Genomic DNA, 27,663 nt, shown 5'->3' with positions numbered 1-27,663 from the left:
TTTTACCATGACTATCTGACTAGCATGTTTAACAGTTAATCCTGGACTGCATTAAAAGTATTGTAATTAACTTGCTTTACTTAACTTTATATGTCCTGATATCAAAGTACACAGCCACTGGAAGGGAAATGAAAGCTTGTGTTGGGGCTAATCGCTCCACTCAGAAGGTGCCATTTTCTGAAGAACGATGACGAATTTCCCCCATTTCCCGTTTCTCTCTGTGTTGCAGCGCTGCCAGTTACAGAAAGAGGGAATATCCCCCACGTCTCTGGAGAGTGCAGACAACAAGCAAAACATTGTGACCAGTAACTTCAAGCACTAGCGGACACTGAAAAAAGCAACAACCGGACGGGACCTCGAACAAATTCTGAGAAGCAGGGACGAAAGCTGCTGTAATCTGTCAGTAAACAAACCCTCAAAGGGTTGAGACCGGACTTGGAAAAAAGAGTAAGTCGTGGCCCCAAATGATTGCCTTAATTACACATATATAAATGTATGGAGTGATGATACTAAGAGACTTATAAAATTTAAAGATGTTTTCTTTTGATGTGAAAAAGTGTCTTGTAAGGAACAGATGTGAATATTTTACTATGATAGAGATGTTCGGTTGTAATGTCGACATTACGTTTTAGCTGGGTCAGCTTTGTAGCCATCATAGGTTCTTAAACAGTATGTTGGCTGTCTGCTCTTACGCAGCCAGCACAAATTTATTTTTCTTGTTTCATATTGTCAACAGAACAAGGCTGGCCTGAGTTGCTGGCAACAAAAATCTTGATTTATATTCATAACACAAGAAAATCCTCATTTAGAAGATGTTTAAAGTTATGGGAGAGCACGCAGCACACTGAAATACATCGGAAGAGTATCTTCTTTCATCAAGATCCACTTACACTAAAGCAAAGATGTCAGTCACATAAACACCTGTCATAAATATCTGCCACATTCACTTTCTATCAGGGTGAAATGGCAGACGAAACTCGGCGAGCTTTCACCTTCCGGTTTATTGATGAGATAAAATACTTTACTCTTTTTCCTTTTTTTTTTTTTTTTCTAAGATTCAAATTTAGAGCTGACCAGCTGCTTTGCTGATATGTTTCACTCTGAATTTACTGTATGCAAAAGTAACATGAACATGTGTTCTATATTTTTTTAAACCTAGCCTTGATAATTACATAACCAAAGGTGAAACCCTGAATTTATTGTATGTTGTGGACTTCTGAAAAACGTTGTGATATAGATGCACTCCGAACAGGAGAGGGATTTAAAAAGAAAATGTAAATATCAGACGTTTATACATGTGTGTCCGAAGATGTGTTGCAGGTACAGTAATTTGAGACTTTTTTTTTTTTACACTTTCTTTGACTGTTATGACCATCAAGTATCAGTTTGGTTTGTTGAAAGCATGATAAAATCACATTACTCATGTTGTTACTAATGCTGCTCAAACATTCTTCATTGCTGTTGATTTTTTTTCTTGCATTTTAGATTTTGTTTTATTTTGTAGTTTGCCGATCATTGTGCAGCTTTGTCTGAAAACCATTGGACTTAGTTACATCTCTTAGACCTGCAATGTTGCCTGTGAATGAAATGAGTAGAAAAGTCAGCTGCCCTTCCAGTAGTAGAGTAAGTAATAGCTCATATTTCTTTTTATAAAGACAGTGTTTTATTTCTTTATATTTTCCTTTTCCACACCGTGTTAGTTACCCTGGCACTTAAAAGCTTGAATTTAGACTTCTTAAACTTAGTGTTTCCTAAAGAAAATCCAAAGTTCACATTCCTGCTCTTTCTGAGAATTTGTATTTGTACTTGCCTCTTAAATTGTATCCCTCAGAAAAAAAGAAAAAATGTTTACTGAATGTTCCAAATATTTCCTTAGTGTCAAGAAGCTTGTAACCAAGAAATAGTTTTAAAATAAATGTTAGGTAGTTTACAAAGGAAATCATTATGGAGAAGATGTATATTGAGAAGACACAGCCAATTATTTTATTGTCTTTTTGTTAATAAAAATATTTTTTTTAACCAAGACCCTAGGTTTTATTCAATGAAGAGAAAATGGATTACTTCTCTAAAATACAAATGACATAGAAAATAAACATGAAAACAGCAAGAGATTGTAGCGTACAATATTGAGAATTTTCTTCTACTGAAAATAAAAAATGTAACATTGGTCCAGGTATAGTTAATAAAAAGTGAGCAACACAAAATGTCATCAGAAACATTTTGTGTCATAAATATCTGACATGAAACATTAGGGTTCTGGTGTTTGGCACTGTTTGCTTCTGCCATTGTTTACGTCTGGATTTAACGCCTCTGATAATATATTTACCTGTCAGATTATTATTGTTGATTGGTACATCATCACAACAGTAATGCAGAGGCTCTACTACAGGTTTAGTCTATTATGGTCACTTCAGATTAAACTGTATTTTGGCTAAACAAAATAAGTCAAAGTTGCAAATTGTGAGACAAAACGGACAGTTTAATCTGAATCAGCAACAAAAGAACCAAAATGATGTCATGATCATTTCAAAATTTAAGCTTTTTAAAAGTTGACATTTTAAGATAAATATGTCCCTCAGTTTGTGTACAACCTGTGGAAAGTTATGATGCAAAATCAACTTATTTCCTTCAACAAAAGGAAAATGATCTGCCCTGTAAAAAGGCACTAGGCCGACATTGTTCTATATGAAGATGATGAAATTGAGATATGAACAATTTCCAGTTTTGGATAGAAAGTGTAATTTGTTCAGTCTAACTATGCTCATGTATAACATTATTTTTTATTAGTGTTTGGGAATTTAAAAACATTTACCAACTGATGATTTGATTCATTTGAAATGTTTTATTCCTCCTCAAGTAAAACTTTAGTAAAAAATATTGACAATATTTTTTACCATAAATGTAATATTTGAAAAATCACTTATGTTTACGTTCATTTTATGTTCCCCATTGGGAATTCTCTGAACTTCAGCTCCAAATTGCAGATGAGAAGCTGATTTTGAGGGGCCATTTAGCCAGTTTTGTATTCCCCATGCAGGAGTGTGGAGCACAAACCGCAGCTTCAGCCTTGCGGAGAGGAACATACCTACTTTAATATGGCTGAGAAATATTGCACATAGTTTTATTTAAAAGAAATGAGCACCTAATATTTGACTTGTAGAACAAAATCACAATCAGGGTCGAATTATATTTTACAGGCGGTCGTTAGAGGTGTGATACAGCCAAGCTGTTTCTAAAAAGCTAATATTTGAGTCAAAGCACCTCATTAAAAGTTCAACCACATCCTGTCTACAGGACATATCAGAAAAAGAATTATCCAACTCACGCATTTCTCTTTTTTTTTGAATGACAACATAAACAGGGTGTAAAAATATGTTCAGAATTGATTTTGTCCAACTGATCTTGTCATATTATGCATCTCCAGCGTGAGCTGTGTGACACCAGTATTGGCTCCCTAAATCCCATCAGCTCCGGTCGAGGAGCAGGACATTACCTGAGGATTGAAATCTGAACATTTGCTCCCCAGGTGCTTAGAGACCTTAAACGATGATATCACACCAACACTAAACTGTGCCTGGGAGGTACCTACTTAACACATCTTAAGGTACAAATGATTCAGCTACAGCTTGATATAGCCACAAGGGTAACATGCCCACAGGTTAGGAGATTCAACAAGAACATGACCAGCCTGGGAATTGATCCTCCAGTCAAGCGGAACAAACAATCTGGATAGCCTCTAACCGATTTCCTTTATCTGTGAATTAAAATAATTTATCAGGCTGTGGGGCTGCAGCGGCGCTGATGCATGGCTCACTTACACCTGCTTTAATAAGCGGTAGGGTTGTAACAAAGAGAGGATTCATGCTAAGTCATGCAAAGGAGACAGAGCATCCCAAGGGCTGATGGTGACTTTGGGCTGCAGGGAGCAAAAAGCATAGACGCTAAATTAAAAGGAGATATTTATCCAGAACATCTCATGAGTGGAAGATGAATATGATTTTGTATGTCAGTGCTGCTAAATCATCAGCATAATTAATGATAAGTGGTGTGACTGAGCAAATAATCCAATAAGGTGTGAAGGTTGAGATGTAAACATCTTAAATCAGAAAGACCATCAGATATTAACTTAATAGATTTAAATTAATAAGTTAAATACACAAAAAAACACCTTGTTGATGATTGGTTTAACAATCAGTTAAGTGTTTTTTCTGTTGAATAAAGTTTTTATATTTTCCTTGAGAAAATGTATAGGATCCCAGAGTGTTATTTAAATATTTAATTGTGACAGTCCTAAACTGTCAACAAATAAAATAAAAATGATCCCAAATGATCAAAAGGAAATCATGAACATTTTATGTTTTTGCCAGAAATTTAAATATGCACTGTATAATGCGATAAGGTTTTATTTTGTCTTAAATAAACTGACCAAATGGGATATGTTTTCGTTTTACACAGCCAACTCTGCAACCTTCTCTAAAACGCCTTACTATTGACATTCTCTGCAGCAGATAGACTGCATGAACTGAAAGTACTGCATTAGTCTGAGTATAAAAGCTAATGTAACAGCCTCAGAGAAATGTTGTCTTGACATCAGAATAAAATCACACCTGCCTGGAAAGTCTTCTGAAATGCAAAATGGGGACACAAGTTGAATTTGTAATGAAGTACAACACTGTTTGATTGGAAACCTTTCAGATTGCTTTTAAACAATTTATCTCCTGCAGAGCAGAGTCACTGCTGCAAACACTCTCCAGAGGCTGGATGCATGCATTTAATCTATCTGAATTCATATAAAAAAAAGCTATTTATTAGTTTACTAAAAATACATGCTAATGAAGGAGCTTACTGCTAAAGCATCAGTCCAGTAAAACCTTCTGTGACATGTTTGAAGCTCTGTGGAGAAAGTAGTTGACTTTTTCCACAGAGTGCAATATTTTTATGAAATAAGGAACACAGGATTGAAACGGTGAACTAATGTGTGGTTTGAAAACAAAAGCAGTAATGAAAACAGAAGCATATCTTATCACAGCACCTGTCCTCAGCCCTTTGAGTCTGCTTAGCTTTGGTGTGTGTACTGAAGCTAATGTGATATAAATGAATTACACTGGCCTCCCTATGTCAAGCTTTGAGATTTCCCTCTTACAAAAAATGATGAACCAAGTGGGTTTGTCCCCGTGGACGGGAATAAAGCAACATAAACCGCAGCTAGAGTTACTGAGCCATTGGTCTAAGAAAAGCGAGAAATATCAACTGCTTGCTGACTTAGAAAATCGTGGGGGTTTTTTGGCTGTAAACTGAGTTTCTTTAATTGTGGGTCAAATAAAAAACAGCTGGAATACATTGACTTTAGCAGTTAGGGTGATCAAATTTACAAATCTTTTCAAAATTTGAAATATCTTGAGAGACGGCACAAATAACAGTGGCACCTTGAAGCACTACTAAACTGAAACAAGTTGCAATTATATTGCAGTTTGTTCAAAGGCCTTTTAATAGTATTCTTAATTCTTGAACTTTTTCAGATGTTACATTACAATCACAAACATGGTTTTAGGTTTGTAACGGTACATCTAGAAAGTATTCCCACTGCTTCACTTTTTCCATATTTTGTTATGCTGCTGCCTTATTCCATATTGTATTACAATGATCTCTTTTCTTAAAATTATCTACACAAATATCCCACTATGATAATGTGGAAAATAAGTTTTGAGATTTTTGCAAATTTTGTAATAGTAGAAAACCAAGAAATCACATTTATGTAAGAATTCAGTGCCTTATGATGTTATCACAGCTTAAATGGAGTCCAACTGTGGTAAATTTAGTTGATTGGACTTGATTTGGAAAGGTACACACCTGTCTATATGAGGTGTGTACCTTATGTAGACAGTGCTGGTCAGAGGTCAAACATGAAATATGAAATCAAAGGATTGTCTTGAGGCACAGAAAGATTGTGAGAAGGGCCTTAGTCAAAGAGGTGAATGTTAAACATCTCTGGATGATGTTTTTCTGAAAATGACTGACTGACTCCTTCCATCCAACCTGATGGATCTTTAGAAGAGCTGAAAAAGAAGAAAGCCAAATTGACTATAAAGACTGTTGTGCCGAGTTTGTGTCATTGCTGCCAAAAATGACAGAAAGACTGAATACTTATGTAAATATATCTATTTTTTTTTCTATTTCTAACATTTGCAAATACCTCCAAAGCTTTTTTCCATTTGTGTGTAGAATTTTGAGGAAAGAAATTCATTTATTACAATTTAGAACAAAGCTGAAACAAAACGTGGAAAAAGTGAAATGCTGCTGTGAATACTTTCTGGGTATTCTGTAACCGAAATTCTGTGGAATTAGGTGGAAAATGTCTGTGCACATCAATTTTCAAGTCTTTTCCTAAATTATGTAGGTCTGGAGTTTGACTGGGAAATGGTAACATGAATATACTTGGATCTTGTCCATTTTAGGTCTGGCTAAATGTTTAGAGTCATCTTGTTAACAAGTGAAGCCCCATCTAAGTCTTCTGCAGCCTTTAACTTTCTGGGACTGGCCTGTATTTGTGTCTCACATCAACTCTTACCAGCTTCCCTGTTCTTGCTATAGAAACAGCAGGAACAATAACATGATGGTGTCAGCACCAGTGCTGACGATTTTTCAGCAATGGTGAAAAATGGTCGACTTATAAGTTAACTTATAAGTTTCCCTTTTTGGGAAACGTATAAGTTGCTATGATAGAAAGTTAATTGTTTCCAAATCTGGCATGCTTTTTGAACCAATTAACTTCCATCAATTGAGATCTTTTCAGATTTTATTAGTTAAAAAAACAAAACAAGCAATGGAAAACCAGATCCGTTTCCTTCCACTTGACAATTGTGAAAAAGTTCAAGGAATTTGAAAACTTTATACTCACTATACTTTTTACAAAACAAAAAATCTCTTCTATGATTTAATTTACATGCATTCAGCTTTTTTCTCTAGCTGTAAAATTAGTTTTTGTGCACATGTGCTGTTGAAGCTGTAGCAGATGTTGCCTTCATTTAATTGCATTTGTCTATTAGCATGGTTTATCATTTACAGACAGAGCTTAATGAAGGAGGGCCGGTGTGTGTAAATGGTAGAAAGTTGCACACATAGTAAACACAATTGAACAATGTATATTTTTACTTTTTAATCCGAAAAGAAAAAAAAAGTGGGACAAGCAAACCAATAATCATCACTTTTCTATGCAAACTAGTGCAGTTTGGTCAGCCAAGGCTACAATCATATTTGCATTATGATTGAAATCCAGCATATCTATCGTCATTAACAATGATTCTCACGGTCGTTTTGAATGCCCAGAAGTAAACAGTTCTTTAAGAGATTGCTGCAGATGGTCTGTGATGGAAATTATATCAGTTTGTGGGACAGTAAAGGTGGTGGGTGCATTTACTTTCAATGTTCCTACTTCACCTGTGTGTGCGCCTAATAATCAAACTGTTCATTTGCCACCATCACTCATAAAAAATACCATCAATCAGCAACAGAAAAACAACAAAATGAGTATTAATGAACTTGTAAAATGCTTCTGCGGTTCAGGTGTTGAGAATTATCCACGTGCGTTTTGCCCAGCCTTGCTTTTATTCTGCATGATGCTTTGTTTTGAGAAATATGCATTCTAACCCAAGGTATGTTTGTATTCTTTTCCAACGAGGGTGCTCCTCTTCTTCCCTTTCTCTGTATCTCTGGAGCTCGTCACTTCTGACCTTAATTCTCCTGTTCTGTTTCCTTCATTTTGTTTTACTTTGTTATTTTTTTGGCGGGGTAAACCTTCCAACTTCTGGATTTTCTACATTCATAACATTTTGTAGACAGCAATATGAGATGTGATTGAAAATGGAATATGTGCAATGTTGATTAAAGAAAAATATAATATATTCAATAAAAATTCAGAAAATAAAACAGTTTTAAGATGTGTTTTTGGAAACATTTCAATTCCGTGGCATTTGCTGTTTGAGACAGATTTAGTCGGAACGTCAAAATGCCACTGATGCTGATGAAACCCAGAGAAATGACCTAGTCTATGCTACTATATTTGCCTGACACCTAAAATATTTAATCCATGGTAGTCTAATAAAAGCAGTTTCCAGAATGGTTTCGTGAACAATTTGATGACTACCGAACTGTCGACGAGTAATCCATCAAAATACAATATCTTAATTAGCTAATGGGGAAAAGAACTGATTTATTTATCCAACTTTCTATTCATCTGCTGTACTCATTTGTCATCTTATTCATATCCGAGATCAGATCACAGGGGCAACAAATCCAGGACAGGAACAGACATTTGTCCTCCAGAGTGATTCTCATGCTCATTTTTTATCTTAAGGTGTTCCCAGGGTACACGGGATTTAGAGTAATGGCAATTAATTTAAGAAATTGCTTTATAAATAGCCAGCGCAGCAAATTAGGGGATTTATCAGATGATGGTGTGCTATCCAGTGACAGTAAGATCCTAGTGTTTTTTTGTCAATACCCCAATCACTCTATTGAGTATCCAAGTGTATCTGAAATCACCTCTCTATGCATCTGAAATAGTCAAGCTGTAACAAGTTCACTTGCGCTTTAATGGCTCACAGACATGTGAATACCATTACTTAATCCTAGATGATGCAGATGCTCTGTCTGCACATATGAAGATGAACTCACATCAGCATGTTGAATGCTTGTAGAAGCTCCATCTCATTGCAGACCGATATATTTTCTGATTGATTCAACTAGTAATCATTTCAACACTTGTGAGGTTCAAACTCTGCATAAAGCACCAACTGTTTGGACTGAGATGATCAGCTGATCCTTAAATATGGGAAAACATAGCAAAGTCAAAGCACACATTTGTGTTTCCTTACGATCTTACAGCAGCTTGCCCTTGTCCAGACAGCTGCGTTTTAGGAAACATGTTTTATATCATCTGATAAGTTTCTTACTTGAGTCTCTGTAATCAAGTCTGGCTTATAAACTTGATCTCAGGTTTTAGACAGGGACATATTTAAATGTAATCCTACAAAAAAAATATATTTAGTTTTTCAGTTAATCTTTGTTTTACATTAAAATGTGCCTGATGATCTGAAACATTATAGAGTATCAAAAAGCAAAAACAGAAAAAAGCTCCAAAGAAAAATCTTTGTTATTGAAAAAAAAAAAAGTTCCTGGAATTAAATTCTGAAAACAGAGCATGAGGGGAAAATACTTTATCCACCAGCCTGCATCTTGGTTGGCCCACTATCACACCCACAATTTGAAGCTGGGCCTTCATAAGTTTGTTTATGGAGGAATGAGGTCCAAATGTGATTAAAATCACAACTCACTGAATTCTCTAAATGACATTTCAAGCAGTTTCTTCTGCTTTGCTACGAATGCCAGATGGACGTTGTTGTACTAGACATCTGGGTAAATTCAAAAGCAAAATGTTTTTTTAAAATAATTCACTCCCCTCTTTTATACATCCCCACTGATCCTAAACTATTCTGTCACTGCTATTCTGGTTTGAAAGCAGATCTAAACAGATCTGAGAAAACATGGCACATCTCACTCTCTCTCTGCTTTCTCATCTCATTTGCAGTCGACTGAAGTGTTTGGACATATTTTTGAAAGTTTCTTTTCCTCAGCTCCATCAGCGGGGGGTGAATATCACAGTGACAGAACCTTTCATCCACACAAGCTTTTAACGACGGCTGCTTTTGAAACTCGATGCCCGAGCTGTTCATGTTCAACAACGTTTAAATATTTTAAGTGAGTCCGTTGTGGTGCAATTACTTGACTCTTGGACAAACACCAGGTCATTCGTCAAGCTGCTGATGGATGAAGTCGGCAACGTTTGTACTCTGCCTCCTCGCTTCACAACACAAAGTCCTTTTGGGATGCACAATGTTTTACTTTCAAAAATTCTCAGGTGACGCCGAAACAGATACGATATATTTTAAAGTTTAACAAACTTTTATCAGGAGTTTGTTGACTGAAAGGTTCATCTTTTGAGTTTACATGGTTTAAAAAAAGAAGAGCAATGTAAAAGATATATTTAGAAACTCAACCTTTACAGCACACTCTACAAAACACATCTCACTGATCATTCACAGGGGCGCTGTATACTACTGTCACTCATGCTCCAAGCAACCAGAAACATGAGTTAATGTCTGCCACTAACTCACTCAGCTGGCTGCATTGTTCTGCCAGTAAGAGAGGAGAGGCAGTGATGTAAAAATGCATATTTCACTCTCAAACGGCCTACTTTCAAAAGTAAACTGCGTGTACTTGAACATCCAGAACAGATAATTTCAGTAAAAAGACTTTATAGATTGAAAATTATGCAGGCATTATAAAACAAAAGTATTAAAGGGTTGTATTTCCTCATTTTATGCTTCTTTTTATCATCTGTTGCATCTGGAATAGAGTTTAAACAGTTATTTTGTCAAATAAAAGTCTAAATAATAGAGTTTCAGCTTAAATTAAAGAGTTCATTGTTCCTTAGGTCTTTGACAAAAACTCTTTGTCTGAAACTTTACTGGTGGATCCCAGAGTTTATAAAAGCAGAGTGGGAAGTAGTTATTTTGGTTATTATTGTCCTGTTGAACCGCATCTTAGCTTTTGTCCATGTGCCAGACTGTCCTTAAATGTTTTTATACGACATTTAGTCAGTGATTTCGATTAGCGGCTCTCCAACTTTTAAATAAGTAACACCCCACTAGACAGAAATTTTCTATATAATATCTACAGGTCCTTCTCAAAAAATTCGCCAATTGTGATAAAGTTCATTATTTTCCATAATGTAATGATAAAAATTAAACTGTCATATTTTAGATTCATTGCACACCAACTGAAATATTTCAGGTCTTTTATTGTTTTAATACTGGTGATTTTGGCATACAGCTCATGAAAACCCAAAATCCCTGTCTCAAAAAATTAGCATATCATGACAACGTTCTCTGAACGAGCAGTTAACCTCATCATCTGAATCAGAAAAGTAACTCTAAACACCTGCAAAAGATTCCTGAGGCTTTTAAAAACTCCCAGCCTGGTTCATTACTCAAAACCGCATTCATGGGTAAGACTGCCGACCTGACTGCTGTCCAGAAGGCCATCAATGACACCCTCAAGAAAGAAATTTCTGAACGAATAGGTTGTTCCCAGAGTGCTGCATCAAGGCACCTCTGTGGGAAGTCTGTGGGAAGGAAAAAGTGTGGCAGGAAACGCTGCACAACGAGAAGAAGTGACCGGACCCTGAGAAAGATTGTGGAGAAGGGCCGAAACATCCAGAGCCACCGTGCACAGGCGTGTGCAGGAAATGGGCTACAGGTGCCGCATTCCCCAGGTCAAAGATCAAGCCACTTTTGAACCAGAAACAGCGGCAGAAGAGCCTGACCCAGGCTACAGAGAAGCAGCACTGGACTATTGCTCAGTGGTCCAAAGTACTTTTTTTGGATGAACGCAAATTTTGCATGTCATTCGGAAATCAAGGTGCCAGAGTCTGGAGGAAGACTGGGGAGAAGGAAATGCCAAAATGCCAGAAGTCCAGTGTCAAGCACCCACAGTCAGTGATGGTCTGGGGAGCCATGTCAGCTGCTGGTGTTGGTCCACTGTGTTTTATGAAGGGCAGGGTCAATGCAGCAGCTATCAGGAGGTTTTGGAGCACATCATACTTCCATCTGCTGAAAAGCTTTATGGAGATGAAGATTTCATTTTTCAGCACAACCTGGCACCTGCTCACAGTGCCAAAACCACTGGTATTACTGACCATGGTGTTACTGTGCCCAATTGGCCTGCCAACTCTCCTGACCTGAGCCCCATAGAGAATCTGTGGGATATTGTGAAGAGAAAGTTGAGAGACGCCAGACCCAACACTCTGGATGAGCTTAAGGCCGCTATCGAAGCATCCTGGGCTCCATAACACCTCAGCACAGCCACAGGCTGATTGCCTCCGTGCCACGCCGCATTGAAGGCTGCAAAAGGATTCCAGACCAAGTATTGAGTGCATAACTAAACATAATTATTTCAAGGTTGACTGACTTTTTTGGCATTAAAACACATTTCTTTTATTGGTCGGATGAAATATGCTAATTTTTTGAGACAGGGATTTTGGGTTTTCATGAGCTGTATGCAAAAATCATCAGTATTAAAACAATAAAAGACCTGAAATATTTCAGATGGTGTGCAATGAATCTAAAATATATGACAGTTTAGTTTTTATCATTACATTATGGAAAATAATGAACTTTATCACAATATGCTAATTTTTGAGAAGGACCTGTACATATATTGTAGTATTACCTCCAAAAGTCAGATTTTTTTTTTTCAGTTTGTTGTGTTTTTTCCACAACTAATAAGAAGGGAAACATTGCACATCAAAATTAGAAACTTGCAAATTCAAGAATGGCAAAACAAACAATGAGACAGAGTTCGGTCTGGCTGTCAAAGGTTTAAAATAGAAATACCAGCAGGAATAAAGATTTGAAATATGATTAAAACTTTTCCATACATAATTAAATGACAACCTTGATTTGTGAACACATTTCCGCTGGACTGCATAAAACATGGCTGCATATTTATGAATCTACACAGTAACTACTTTGCCTTTGATTCGCCTTACAAACAGCTGATTCCAAAAGGGCTGCCAAAGGTAGCCCAAGTTGCCTGAGTGGGTTGTGTACCACAGTTTAAGAACCACCATGGATTTATGATCCTGAGCTTACTCTGTAGTTACACTGTTTTAGGGTTAGGTTGCTGCATTTCCCCACTTTGTTGTTTATTTGCTGCTATTAACTTTGTGTACTCTGTTTTTCTTTCTCTAGAAAACACTGCATGCTCAGTGCTACTTGTTTACGTTGTGAACTTTTTTATGGATGGTTTCATTTACAGAGCTATTGCCATCATTAACCAATGTGCTCTCTTTGTTTAATGTCTCATTAAAAGTACAACTGGATCAGTGCTTCTGTTTTTAAACAGTGTTTCTACTGGTCAGATACATTGACAGTTGTTGCTAGCACTGATTTGGTGGACTCTTTTTCTTTGTGATTGAAAGTAGTCCTTTTTCAGTGTTTATACAGTTAAATGCACCTCTTATTCCTGAGTCAGTCCCTTCTTGTATCCATTTAATGCTTGGCATGCTTCTGCTGGAGGTTCCTTCCTTTTAAAGCAGTCCTTTCTCTACTGTTGGCATACACTTGTGCAGAACAAATGATTACTGGAAGATAAATGACTCCATGCATTTTTCTGAAATCTTTCTTAGATAATTGGCACTATAAAGTCAACTGATTTACAGTGTACTGTATCCAAATCACTGTCAAAAATCTTGTAAGCCCTTGAGAAGTTTGGCTTCTTTGGAAAAAAACATATAACAAAGACAAAGAGTGAAAACAAACTCTTAAATCTGAATAAGCCTTTAAATGCAAGAACTCTTTCAATGGAAACTAGGTCTTGACAAACATACTAAGATATATTGTTTAATGAATTTTTTTTACAATAGACAGAGCATAAAATTCATAATCTTTGGTTATTAATTGTAAAGATGGTGCTGTTGCAGAGCTGTCTTGACATCAAACTAGTTAGAGCATCCGTTTCCATCTTCCAGGAAAAGACCCCACTCCTCAGAGGTGTAAGACAACACCTACCAGAGAACAATATCTTGTCACATGGTCCGTGGTTGCTTCTATTTAGCCATGCCAAAGCATTTGGCACACACCGTTACTGTCTGGATGGAAACCCAATGCCGCAGCAGTGTACACGTCGAGACTTGAAATTCAATCCCTCCAACCCCTAAAGGGTACCTGACTGCTTGTTTTACAAACAACGGCGGCGTCATGGGACAGCTGATGGAAAAGTTGTCAGCAACAATTGTTCCTGCTGCTATGAACAAAATGCTTTTTTACATTCCCAGGATGTGAGTAGGCCTTTTGCCAGACAAAAGTCAGCATGATGCAAGGCAGTGACCTCCATGGGGAGCATTTACCAGCTTTTGCACAGACCCATCAGTGCTGACCTTGAATATACTCCCTCAGTATACTCCTTTCAATTTCCTTCTATTATAATTGACAGACACGTAGAAGGGTGTGTTTTCTGGTTAAAAATATGGCTTCACTCAGGTGGCTTCACCAATGTGATGTGATGTGTTTTGGAGTTCATTAGTTTAAGCAGTTGTGCATGTCATAAAAGAAAGGTAACAGTTTGGTGTATTAAAGATATTAAAATAGTTTCTAATGCAAGTTCAAACCCAAATGTATCACTACTTACAACTTTTAAAAAAAATCAAACTAGATAAATTCTTCTGCTTATCTGGGGTCGGGTCGCAGGGGCAGCAGCTTCAGAAGGGTGGCCCAGACTTCCCTCTCCCCAGCCACTTCTTCCAGCTCCTCCAGAGGAATCCCAAGGCGTTCCCAGGCCAGCTGAGAGACATAGTCCCTCCAGCGTGTCCTGGGTCTTCCTCGAGGCCTCCTCCCGGTGGGACGTGCCGGAACACCTCACCAGGGAGGCATCCAGGAGGCACCCCCGGGGCCCTGCCACCGAGGAGCGTTTTGGCAACCTCGTCCCCAGAGATTGGAGAGCCCAACCCAGAGTCCCCAGGCTCAGCTTCCTCAACAGAAGGCATGTTGGTGGGATTGAGGAGGTCTTCGAAGTATTCCTCCTACCGGCCCACAACATCCCGAGTTGAGGTCAGCAGCACACCATCCCCACAATAAACAATGTTGGTGCTGCACTGCTTTCCCCTCTTAAGACGCCAGATGGTGGACCAGAATCGCCTCGAAGCCATGCGGAAGTCTTTCTCCATGGCCTCTCCAAACTTCTCCCACGCCCGAGTTTTTGCCTCAGCAACCACCCGAGCCGCATGCCGCTTCGCCTGCCGGTACCCATCAGCCGCTTCTGGAGTCCCATAGGCCAAAAAGGCCCAATAGGACTCCTTCTTCAGCTTGACAGCATCCCTCACCGAAGGTGTCCAACAACGGGTTCGAGGGTTGATGCCGCATAGCAGCAACAACCTTGCAGCCGCAGCTCTAATAAGCCGCCTCGGCAATGGAGGCGCGAAACATGGTCCACTCAGACTCAATGTCCCCCACCTCCCCTGGAACGTGTTCGAAGTCCTGCCGGAGATGGGAATTAAAGCTTCGTCTCACAGGGGACTCCGTCAGACGTTCCCAGCAGACCCTCACGACACGTTTGGGCCTGCCAGGTCTGACCAGCTTCCTCCCCAACCACCGGAGCCACCTCACCACCAGGTAGTGGTCAGTGGACAGCTCCGCACTTCTCTTCACCCAAGTGTCCAAGACATACGGCCGCAGATCCGATGAAATGATGACAAAATCGATCATCGAACTGCGGCCTAGGGTGTCCTGGTGCCAAGAGCACATATGGACACCCTTATGCCTGAATATGGTGTTTGTGATGGACAATCCGTGACAAGCACAGAAGTCCAACAACAGAACAGCACTCAAGTTCATATCTGGGGGGCCGTTCCTCCCAACTACGCTCCTCCAGGTTTCACTGTCATTGCCCACATGACCTTTGAAGTCCCCCAGTAGAACAAGGGAGTCCCCAGGAGGAGCACTCTCCAGTACCCCCTCTAAGGACTCCAAGAAGGGTGGGCTCCGTGGGTAAAAGTCCGGCCACCAGGCGCTCGCCATCGTGCCCCACCTCCAGGCCTGGCTCCAGGTGAGGCCCCGGTGACCTGCGTCCGGGCGAGGAAAAGCCAAGTCCAAAGTTATTTTTCTTCATAAGGGGTCTTCAGGCTGCGCTTTGTCTGGTTCTTCACCTAGGACCCGTCTGCCTTGGGCGACCCTACCAGGGGCATTAAGCCCCAGACAGCATAGCTACTAGGATCATTAGGACACTGCTTGGGCTGCCACGATAAGGTGGCAGCCCGAGGAGAGGTAGATAAATCATTTAGACTGAAAATTGTAGAGTGTCTTTTAAAGCATGTGCTAAAAATAAGAGTAAGGTTTAGAAGTGGAAGGAAAATTATATATGATTTTGAAAATATTTTTATGAATAAAAAGATGAAATATGTGTGAGATTTGAAATCACACCCCTTTATTCTGGTGCTCCTAAAAAATCCAGTGCAACTAATCAGTAGTTTATCAATACATTTAGTAGAAAATCAGCTGTTCCATCAAGGCCTCAGTTTTGGGAAACATCCAACCCTTTTCTTACACTTTATAATCCTGATCCAGAAGCTTTCTTTTCGAACACTAAGTTTCCCTCTGTGCTCTTCGTACGTACTGTCCTCTGGATAAGGTGGAGGAGAGAACTTTTTTTTTGTTCAGACACTAAAAATGTGTATTTTCTTGCCTGATCTGGCAGACAATCCTGAACAGATGTCCTTTTTGCTCTTACTCATCCATCCTCTGCAGGTCAGATACTTCTCCTGTGTGATTTTCCCAGACTGGGTCACCATTAAACACCATGTCACTCCACCCCATCTGTGAATAGCAACTAAACTCACTGCATTTCAGGCTGATTCGATCAGAGGAGCTTATTGTCAAAACTGAAGCTACATAAAAAGTAAGGAGATCTGAGACGTATTGATAACTTTGGAACATGTGACCAGTCTTGTGCCCAAGGACTGGAGTGCATTCCATAAGGTGGGAGGAGAGAAGCATGGCGTTACTTTGCAGGGAGTAAAGAGAATGTTTTCAGTGATGAAAAAGAGCACTTGTATGAAGTAAAATTTCAGTTTGTCGTCATGGTAACAGGCAGTGTAGTCTGGAGCAAAAAAAACCCCCAAAAAACACCTCCTTGCTAACATAAAGGCTTGATCAGAATCCAGCTCCTCTCTGCACAGGCTCCTTTCCTCCATTTTATATGTACAAACGCCGATTGTGTCACAAATGTTTAATGATCCGCGATGCTGCGAATCGGATCCAAAGTGCAGCTCAGCCGAGCCGAGGCAGCACAAAGGCAGCTCGGATTGAAAATTCAACTGTTGTATGGTGATACGAAGCAGGTTCCAGAAACGTGAGGTGAGTCACTGAATTATTGCTGAGGACACTTAGTTTGATGTTGTGAGACTATGAAGTATCCATGTAAGCAAAGTAGTGTGATTCACATTAAAATGTTGCATTAGCAAAAAAAATACTTTCAGCAATCATGGTGAATTTAAAGGGAAATGCGTAATTTTAAAAAAAAGTGAGAAAGTCTGACTTGTCTCTGCTCGGAACATTTCTGTTTGGTTCAGTGGATGTGCAAGAAGGCCTAGCATCTGCAATGGGCACATTGCTGCAGCCAGGTCAGGAATAACAAGTAGTAAAAACAACAGGAGCCCAAAGGTAGAGAAAGCAGCAGATGCAGTTTTTCAGTCTGCTGTGTGCGATCATTAAGAGCTTTGTGTCACCTGTGAAGTATTCAGAAAGTAGTAGATAGGTTATCCAAGTAAATTACATCTCGTCTCATTTGGACAACCATATCCAAAGTAAACAGTCATGGTGACCTGACCTGATTCACAGCATTTACAGCTCAGTACAGTTTTTTTTTTTTTTTGCTGCGTAACAGAATTGAGTAAGTTTTCAGAAACTTCCGAGTTTTCGTTTTCATTATTTAAAGTCACCATTGAGCAATCAGACAGTGGATAAAACTGCAAGCGCTGCATGCAAACAGTGTGCAACACCTGCTCCTGCGTACAGTAACACGTGCAATGTGTTTGCTTATTTAGGGAGAAATCACCTGAGTGAGCACTGATGATGCAAGAAAAAAGTTTCAGTGAGAACACAAGTTCTGCTTCATGTAGCTTTAAAGAAGCCAGTAAGTTGTGTAGAATTTCTCCTTTGACGATTTATAAGCAAAAACAATGAAACTATGAAAAATATGACAATAAAAAAAAACCTTTGCTTTCTAACAATGTGTTTTCCTTTAAATCTAGGTTTCTACAGTTAGATTTAATGTCTCTTGGACTTTCACATATATTCCGCTGATCTTTGTATCCTGTTCCTTAAGTTCAAACTTTATTTGCTCTGTTCCGTTTCCTTTTTCCTTTAGAAATCAAGAGCATGAGTTTTATCCCCACATAACACCATGCTATGTTCTTGCCCACAATTTACTTTTTGGACCAATTTGTTTAGATTTTTTTTTTGTGCACCACTTCAGTTGCTGCAGATGTCTGTGAATTTTATGCCAATGGCTTCATTAGAATTATCCAAGAATCTGATATTTTAATACTACTCTTCTACCCACAAATAGAATTTGAACTGAATTGGACTTTGTGAAATGCCTGAAAATTTCGGTTGAATTGAGAATTTAGGTGGAAAGCCTTTTTGCCTTTCCAAGAATTTTACTCTGGCAGTTTTAGGTTTGCAGTCCGTCGTTTTCCATTCATATTTTACAAGCTATTCAAAGGCACCCATGGTACAAGGCCATCAATTTTCTTTAGTCATCACTTAAGGTAAGAGGCTCTCAGTTCGTGGATGTAAGAGATAAGAACAACAAAATTGAAGAAGTTTTAAAATGTGAAAGTAGAAAAGTAAAATACCTGCCAAGTGGCAGAATTAGGATAAAGTTTAGGTCACGATGAGGATTAAAGCATGGAATTAGAAAAAGACAGGGATTAAGCATTGGGTTTAAGGAGTGAACATTGTCAGGGAAGGTTGTCAGGGGTGTTAGGAGATAAATGTGTGTGCACTTATGTGTGTGTTTCAGAGAAGTGGAAGACGGTGCATCAAAAGGCAGGAAAGCCGGAGTGTTTGTCTACACAGATCCGGTGTGAGATGAGGAAGCTTCTTTTACAAGCTGACAACTTTAAGACTTCTCTGTGAATGAAGCAAGCACATACAGGGATTCAACACTTTTTCTTTCAGGGCACACAACAGAAAAACATTCTCCTCTTCAAAAATCCATTATTTCTCACACAGTAGAGGATAAGTGAAGAAACGCTGGGATACGACTGTCATTGACTCTTGACTGTAATCCCTTGCTTCACCACAGCTGTAAACCGATGTTGCTTTGATTTTCTTTGTGCATTTGAGTGAAACGAGTCACGTCCTCATCCCCTTCAAGAAAATATGGCTAAAATTATCATGACCTTTTCTTAAAAGAAAAAAAAAGGAAAAAACGTCTCATTTTCCAGACAAAAATAGAAATCAAATGTCTTGCGGGGAAACAAAAGCCATTCCCTCTCTCTATACTGAACATCACACAGTCTGCGCCTGGGAGCTCAGGCTTTGCATAAAATGAGCATTGATAAATTTAGCAGCACTTACGCAACTCACGCTCAGTTTGAATCTCACTGATGAGGCAGAAAAAGGCGTTTATTTCATTTCGGCTTTCCTCTGCTAATGAAATTTTTTGCGGCAAACTTGCAAAACGTGCAGCACCAGTGATGGCAGGGCTTGACGGAGAGCCCCACTAAGCTGACGAATGGCATGCTGTGAAGGTAATGTTACAGAAATGGTTTTTAATCTGCTCCTCTTTACCAACCAGTAGAAATTATGTGAATATCCATGTAAGAAAAAAAAAATGTTTAGTCTGTTGTGGTTTTACCTGCAATCAGAGCTCACTTCACAACTTGAAGGGCTTCTGCCTGACAAGCCCCCTTCATTGTCACCAAAGAACAGTGGTTTTCCAAATAGCTCTGACAGTAAAAAGAATAAACTCTGTCAGTTCTGCAGGATGTGTTCTTTTCTCTTCACTGCGTCTGGAGGCAAGAAACGCTCAGACGCACTGAAGCATGATGGTAAGAGATACTCATCAAATAGTGTGTTAGTGGAGAACAGGCCACACTCTTTCACTTTAGGAGGACAATTCTCATTCAGTTTGAATAGTGAAATAGAGTTTCACCATCACAGCGCTAAATCTTCATATTATCTCAAAAACAAAGCAACAAACGGAGACAATGACTTTTTATTTACACTTCCAACCTGACTTCTGTGTTTGAAGAGGGAAATAAACACCACAGTGGACACTGCGGTGACTTTCTATTCCCCTAATCAACAGGAAGCAGTCACCTCTTTATAGTTTGCTACTTAGCTGCCTCTCTGCTCCACAGACACATCAAGAGACATGAGGGGAGAGCACACTGAAGGGCTGCACACAATCTCTTCCTATTCTCCCCTGGCAAAATGACCATCCAGCCATGCCAAATGTGGATCAGGAGTGAGAGGGATGAACATAACACAGGCAAGCAGAATCCAGGGCAACACAATGCAAGTGATAAGCCTTTAGATACTCCTCAGTCCATTTTGTTCAACATGAGGAGACAGTGCGATAGTAGTGGGGCTCATGAACGCTTCTAGGTGGGAAGAACAGTCACCACTGCTACTTTTGATGATGCAATGCAAAGCGGGAAAAACTGGATTTTTTTCATGTTGCAAAGGAAACTCACCTTAATTATTGTTTTCCTACCACAGAAATACTGATGTTTTGGATTTGCAAATGGAATAAGCACCTACTGGCTATAAAAAGGGGCCTGAGGATGGCAGGACTGAGGGTGTCATGAAGAACTTGGCATGTTGGAGCGCATGGGTACAGTGCCTTACAAAATTATTGAACTTTTCCACTGAAAATAACAGCTGCCAGGTTTTATTCACAAGAAAGGTTTGAAACATCACATCTTCTTGCTTCCTAAAATTCCAGAAAATACAGTGAATTTTGTAGCCAAATGTGAAAAAGTTCAAATTGTTCAAAGTTTTGCAAGGCAGTGTGTCACTATCTAAAAACAAGAAAGATCAGATCTGAAACTAACAATGAATCAATATTTACTGGATCAGCCTCTATGTTTTGGCTCACTTGACATTCTCTAATCAGCAGCCACGAGCAGATTTTCTCCCAATTTCCTTTAAATATCAGGCTCAAGAACTACCACAAAAGCTCCGACTTAAATCCAGAACACAAGAGTTTAATTTGGACAACAAAAAGTAAAAGAAATGCTTAGACTTTAAAAAAGTATGTCACTTTAAACTAGTTTATATACACTTCACATGGAGCAGCCAGCTGAGATCGTTAGATCTCTTCCGAGTCTGGACTCTGACATACATGCTATGATTTTATGCATGCAGAATGCATTTCAATAGTTAACTATCTTTTATATATAAAGATTTACCCTAGCCCTAAAGATGTGCTTTATAGAACCAGAAAAAACTAGCTATTTTAAAATGCCTTTTTCCTCGAGAGAAAGAAAAAAACACAACAAAAGACATCCAGTGTCAGTCAATTCCCATAATCAAGAGCTTAACTGATCAAAGACCACTTGCAATTAAGCATGCACTTATTACAAATGTCATTTCAACAATATGAGCACTTACTACCTAGATGTGACACTTAAACTTTTTTACAGTGACAGAAAGCCTTTATAACTTTTTGTTTTGAGTTGAAATGACACAGACAAGGGTTGACAAATACAGCCAGGTGGACAGAAAATCCCCAGATCCCCAAAGTCAACCTTACTAATTAAGGTCTAATGATATGCGTTGTTAAAATCGTCTACCAAAGTCATTTTTCACCACATGTTTGGGTATAAAAAGTCATAATCTTTGGCTTCCACAGATGGTGTTTTTGATTGACCCCCAGATGGCCTTTTGTTTTAATTATTCCATCATTTCACAACATACATTTAAATTGGTATTTGCTGGAGCAACAAAATAAACAGAGCAGAGAGTACAATGCGCACTAAAAATGCTGGACTGACCTTGGATCGCTGTAAATTCTCAGTCATCCCGGATTTGAAAATCTGAGGAAGAGATGAATAAAAGACAGATTAAGGTTTAAAACAGATTTACAAGTATAAAGAGAAAGTGACAGTTAATAGTCAAACAAGCATGCAGATGATAAACTGTGCAGTACTGCTTATTTCCTGCAATCATAATGATTATCACAGAGCCACTTAGAAACTTCAATCACCATATTTCAGATGTCAGGAGTGAATATTTTGCTTCATACCATTTTGAAAAGAAGCATTTTGGGTTACATTTCTAAAAAAAAAGAAAAGGATATTTGAGATTAAGTGCAAAACCTTAACGCATCCATCATCCACACTCATACCTGAATACACTTTAAATCTAAGCCCACAAATGCTAAAGGAGAACATGGAAACTTCATGTAAAAAGATGGGATTTGAATCCAGGACCTTTTTAGTGCAAAGCAGCAGTTCTACCAAGCATGCCATAGTGTAGTCCAAATCTTAATGTCAATCTTTAAATTGGTTTTATATAATAATTTTCTGCAAAACCTAACTGTTTAAATCATAACATTTGACAGCATTTACCATTCAGCCGCAAAATGCAACATGTAGTTCACGTATTTGGATGTCTGCCTCTAAGATGGGAACATGGAGTGGAGTATTTCTCCATGAACAGAGCTGTAGTCAAAAATAAAGTGTAAGAAATCTACTTTTTGCACTTTCTTTCCTTCCCTACCAAATTCTGATTTAGTCCACAGCATATAACAACAGGGTATTTTGTTCAGACTCATCAGTAAGAAGTTATGGCAGGCTCATTACATCCATGCAATCTGCAGTATAACCCTCCCAACAAAAAGATAAATAAAATGAAGCTTAAATATAATCATAGCTGAAAAAAAATACTCAAATCAATAAAATATTAATAAGATTTAAAACCAGTAGCTAAATGGGTAATAAAGAATTAGAGATAAATGCTTTCAGCTGAGATCAGGAGAGACAGAACGTATTATCCTACAGAAAACAAAAGACATTTAAAATTAACCAAGAAGTAAAAAAATAAATTGATCAGCTGTCTCTGAAACCTAAAACAAACAGAATCAAGTCCCATAAGTGTAATTGTCAGGTTTCACAGACCTGTCAACAACTCTTCATGTCAAAACATGAAATCAATATCTTGTACTGACCGTGTTTTATTAAACCGTCCCCCAGAAAAGAAATCTCAGCTTATAAGGCAATAGCAGTTATTTAAAACCAATATATTAGATATTTCTAACAGTTTGTAGGGAATAATTTCAACAAAAATGCTTCCTAAAGTTGCCAGCATTGAGATGAGTGGCCGTTTAATAAAAATAAAATACAATCTGGCTGTCACTTTAAATGTGTACTCTGAGAACTTTCACACTTCAGTGGCTGTGCTCAGCTCAGTCAGCTCCAGCCAAAAGTTGATAAAAAATATGATCAAGGACAAGATGAAGCAATTTAAATGCATATATGCAGCCCCTCTCTTTTGTTTTGAGAGCGCGCTTTGAGGAGCTGATGGTGGAACTGGAACCGCAACCCAAACTCTCAAATGATATTTCCATATCAGTTTTAGCACAGCAATGTGACACCACATTAAAAACAGTAAAGAGAATACCAAGGAACATTTGTGATGAGAAAATGTGATATTGATGCTATAATTAAAGGGCAACAAAAACAATACTTGGTGTTATTCGAGTATAAAAACCAAAGTAAACGACGCTTGGATCCGATTGTTTATTTTCAGCTTCAAGCAAGCTGGTACCTTCTTCCTAGTGACTCAGTGGGATTTCACTTGCTAATTTAAGTCACTCAACAAAAGGACTGGTGGTCATTGAAACAAAATATCTAAAATTATTGAAAGCTTTGAATAAAACCATTATGTGCAGTAGGTCCTCACTGACCGCTTTAGGAGCTCTGCTAAGGCCTTGATCCTCCTGGTTCTTCATATTGACAGCATTCTGTCAATATGACTTATTTTAGTGTTTTGAATGTGTTTTACTGGGAAATGACACAGGGGCAGCCTCAAAACATGAATTTTTTTAAATAAAATTATTACAGAAACCTGAGATTGTCAAACAGTCAGAGGCTTCATTTGAGCCACTTTTCAGAATCACTGTTTCCAGTCAGAGTTGTAATAAATAAAGACAAAATTTGTAGTGAAGTTTACTAGTTATTATTACAATTCTATAAAATAATCTTGTGCAGTGGCTAATGTTTATACCAAATGGATTGTCTTCTGTAAAATCATAAAAAAAATGTTTGCATTGTTAGTGCAACAAATGAATGAAGTTTCAGGGGGTTTTTTTATTCATGCACCCATCAGTTACATAAATGACAATGATTGTGAGGCTGGGAACAGAGGGTTGACTAGGCCAGGTGGATTAATGAAAAGCGATGGGCAAACGCTGCAAACTGCAACACTTCTTAGGCCATCCAAGGTGAGATAACGCCTACAGTTTCAGTTTATGTAGTTAAATTGTTCATTAGAACATTTTCATATTTAATATGACAACAGAAGAAGCCTCCTGCTATAAGAAAGCTAATTGGCAGCATGCTCAAGCCGAGTCACCTGAATCTGTCCATTAAAAGAAACTCTCTACTGATCTTCTGTCAGATCAATTACAGGAAATATTTGACATCCAAAACAAGGAATCAACATTGATGATGTTCCTGAAAAACAAAGGCAATACAGATAATCACTGCCACCAGACTTTAAATTAAAAAAAACAAAAACATGCCTTTTCATCTGGATTTCAACAAGGACTGCAGGATTTAAAATGTGTTTCTGTGAGTTCTTTTCACATTTAGTAATCTGCACAGGTCTCCTTTTGTATTGCAGTTTTTCAGCTGACGGTTTATTTATAACACGTATGAATAAAATGGAGCGAAGGCCAATAAGATTAGAGACTACACGGGAAGTGCCAACCAAAATGAGTTGGCACATTACGAAAGTTTAGCAAAGCAAGCCTCCAGTTCCCTTCTGTTCATGGCTATTGATCATGTGAAGCGTCTCCAGATTTACTTTGCAGAAGTAGTATTGTCTTTTTTTGCTTTAGGCACAAATTATTCAATGACTCAATGAGCATATCTGGTCGAAGGCACTTTGTATTGTTTCAGCTTTTTTACATTACATATGTGATATATTCATTTGTATATTTTTTTCAAAAACAAACACCAGGACAAATCTACACATCTTTGAAGCAAAGTAAGAGCAGTGATGAAGATAAGGGGCGCTGATTCATTTTATTTGTACTCAAAACATATAGAAATTTCTTCTTTTGCTGATGCAGCAACTTGGGAAAGGGCAACAGAGCCTAAAAGTTGGCACTGAAAAATCCCTCTCTATCTGCTTCAAAAATTTACCCATTACAATAATTTGTATATTTTCCCAATGCATGTAATGACGCAGCGATTGCAGTGACCAGACACACTTAGGTAAATTATAGCCTTAAAGGCAGGTCCACAAAAGTGTTCAAACCAAACCCAACCAACTTTATTTATAAAGCACTTTAAAACAACCACAGCTGATGCAAAGTGCTGTACATTAAAACACAATATAATAAAAAAAAATAAAAACTTAGTTTTAAAAAGAAAACATACAATTTAAAACTAGATCACGCTGGTGTTGAAAGCCAAGTAAAATAGATGGGTTTTAAGATGAGCTTTTCAGATCAAATAAACAAGATGATTTGCAATTTGAAGAGATTGTTTAGGTTTAAAGTGCAAATCCAGAGCATTGAACACTCCTAGAGTAACACACACCTTGTATTTGTTGTTAAACTCAGACCTGCAGTTGTGAGATTCTCTATCAGAACATAATGCAGGTCCTTAATAGGCCTTAAAATTTGGTGGAGTAGCCATGCTCAAGTCAAAGCTGTGATTATCCAAACGCTTTACATGGATCAGACGTCTCTGTATTTCTCACCAAAACATATCCATCAGCAATAGATTTAACGTGTCCTTTGTTTAGCTCAGTGTGTTGGAAAGCATTGCATTTAGAATATTCTTGTTCTTTAACAATAGATTTTTAAAAAAATCATATTGAAATCTGCTGCAGATTTAAATATTGGTAAAAGTTGAAAATTGATCAGATTTGTCAGCTATGTTTGGTTGTTAAAAATCAGTTGCTACTCACAAAAAACAGCTAAAAAAGCTAAAATAATCCAATTAAAGCAAACTAATAAAAACAAAACACTGAAAGTTTATATTTGTCTGATAGTGTAGTGAAGCTGTTTGCATATATTCTGTTTTCAATTATTTGGTTTCATGTCAGTCTTGGCGTTTGTTCCTCTGTGTTGCTGCTGTGCTTGCGCTCAAATTTTCTTCTTCAACTTGAAAATACACTTTGAAGGTTTTGGCTGGTGCTTTGGAATGATTAGTGTGTCTGAGCTTCCTTGGATACAGTATGGAGAGGGGCAGTGAGGCAGGGCTGCAGGGAAGCAGCAGAGGAATGAAGCAGAGTTCATTTGCATATTTATTGATCTCTGCATACTGAAGGAGGTAAGAGGGTAGTGTTAGATCTGAGCCACTTTAAGGCATGAAGAGATTATTTTCATGGGAAAAAAACTTCAAAATGTGCAATTTCATTGAACTGAGATTAGTTTTAGAGGTTTAATTAATGTTTTGTGAATGACTAACTCTTAATAAAAGTGCAAAAGATCCCAGCCTTTTCTGTGAAACAACCCTCATGAATTTTTGATTTCTTTCCATATTACCATCTTTGCTGTTGACTTTTTTTAATTCTATAACTGCATGAGGAACAAAGTTAAAGCAGATCTGTTGGAAAAGCAGACATGACTGGCACTCAGAGGACATACAATGACACCGACTTATTACCTCCAACTTGGTGCACTACTGCAGCAGTTACATTTATACACTAATAGAAAACCATAATATGAACAGGAGCACAAACATATGTTAAATAAATCAGGTGCTAATATTTAAAACATGATTTCCTTCAACAGTCAGATTAGAAATTAAGTATTTGCTCTAAAACATTCAAACTCAAGGAAAGGCCTGGAGAGCTTTTCACTGAGAATTTTAACAAATATACAATTCCAGCAAGAAGTTTACATACACTATTTATGGACATTGATTTCATATTAATTTTTGAGCCTTTAATTTTTTTTTATTTGAGCAACTCTTTTTTTCAGGATGTGCATATTCTGCAAGATCCAGCAAAAAAAAAAAAAAAATCTCTATAAAACAAGATGTATGTGAACATAAGAAAATACTTTAGAATGTCTCTAAACACATGAATACACTAAAATCATCACTTCTTTTTTACTTAAGCTGTTCTTAGGGTTTGTTATTAATTTAGTTTTTATTTTCTCTCAGTTCCCTCAATAAAGTTTCCAACACAGCTGTTCTGCATTTTGTTAATTAGATTCAGCTGGTTTCTATACTACTACTCATCATCTTCCACATTTATAATTCTTCCAGTTTCTTTCACTCCCTGGCAGATCCTCTTATTCTCACGTCTGTTGTCTACCATCCAGTTCTGCTGCTCCTTCTTTGTACTACTCTCTCGAGTTTTTGTAAGTTTGTTTATGTTGATGAATCACCTTGATTAACAAGCTTTTGATCATAAAAAGATTTAAATCAGAATAATGGCAGGAGATTGTGTGTCATTTCTTTGGAACTTGCTTTGGCACAATTAAACAAATGTTAATTTTGAATAACTTTTATCCTGTGGGTATTGGAGAAAATCTGCAAGAGACTTATGAAATAGAGCAGATAAAATGCATAATAGCCTAACATCTAAGTGACATTGCTGCTGATGAGTTCATGAAAACACCCAACTGGAACTTCTCCATCTCACTAATAGATTAATTTTCTGCATTGGAAAATTGGAAAGGGCTACAAAAGTGTATAAGAGGCAACACGTTTTAAATAAATGTGTCTGTTTAATGTAAACTATGCGTAAACGTTTGAGAAGGATTTCAGAACAAATCAAAAGGGATGGATCATCATCAAGCCATGCTTTATGACATTTCTTTTTGAGGCTTAAGTGTCGATTCAGCATAATGTGT

The 27,663-nt window shown here is 37.9% G+C and overlaps 1 protein-coding gene and 1 long non-coding RNA gene across 2 annotated transcripts in view; one reads left to right on the top strand and one right to left on the bottom strand.

Annotated features, from left to right (window-relative positions):
* Positions 1-7,926, top strand: part of kcna4 (potassium voltage-gated channel, shaker-related subfamily, member 4) — a 64,934-nt gene extending 57,008 nt beyond the window's left edge. Inside the window, exon 2 of the mRNA XM_017304047.2 lies at positions 230-7,926. The gene's annotated coding sequence lies outside the window, so the exon portion shown is untranslated. The remainder of the gene's footprint in view (positions 1-229) is intronic.
* LOC145551165 (uncharacterized) overlaps positions 1-27,663 on the bottom strand; it is an 82,067-nt gene that overhangs the window by 48,044 nt on the left and 6,360 nt on the right. The window contains exon 3 of the long non-coding RNA XR_014087005.1: positions 21,620-21,661. This is a non-coding gene — a long non-coding RNA (uncharacterized LOC145551165). The remainder of the gene's footprint in view (positions 1-21,619; positions 21,662-27,663) is intronic.

Source organism: Poecilia reticulata, chromosome 3 (assembly GCF_904066995.2).
Source record: "Poecilia reticulata chromosome 3, P_reticulata-male-v2, whole genome shotgun sequence".
NCBI lineage: Eukaryota > Metazoa > Chordata > Actinopteri > Cyprinodontiformes > Poeciliidae > Poecilia > Poecilia reticulata.
This window is presented reverse-complemented; position numbering and strand designations above follow the sequence as displayed.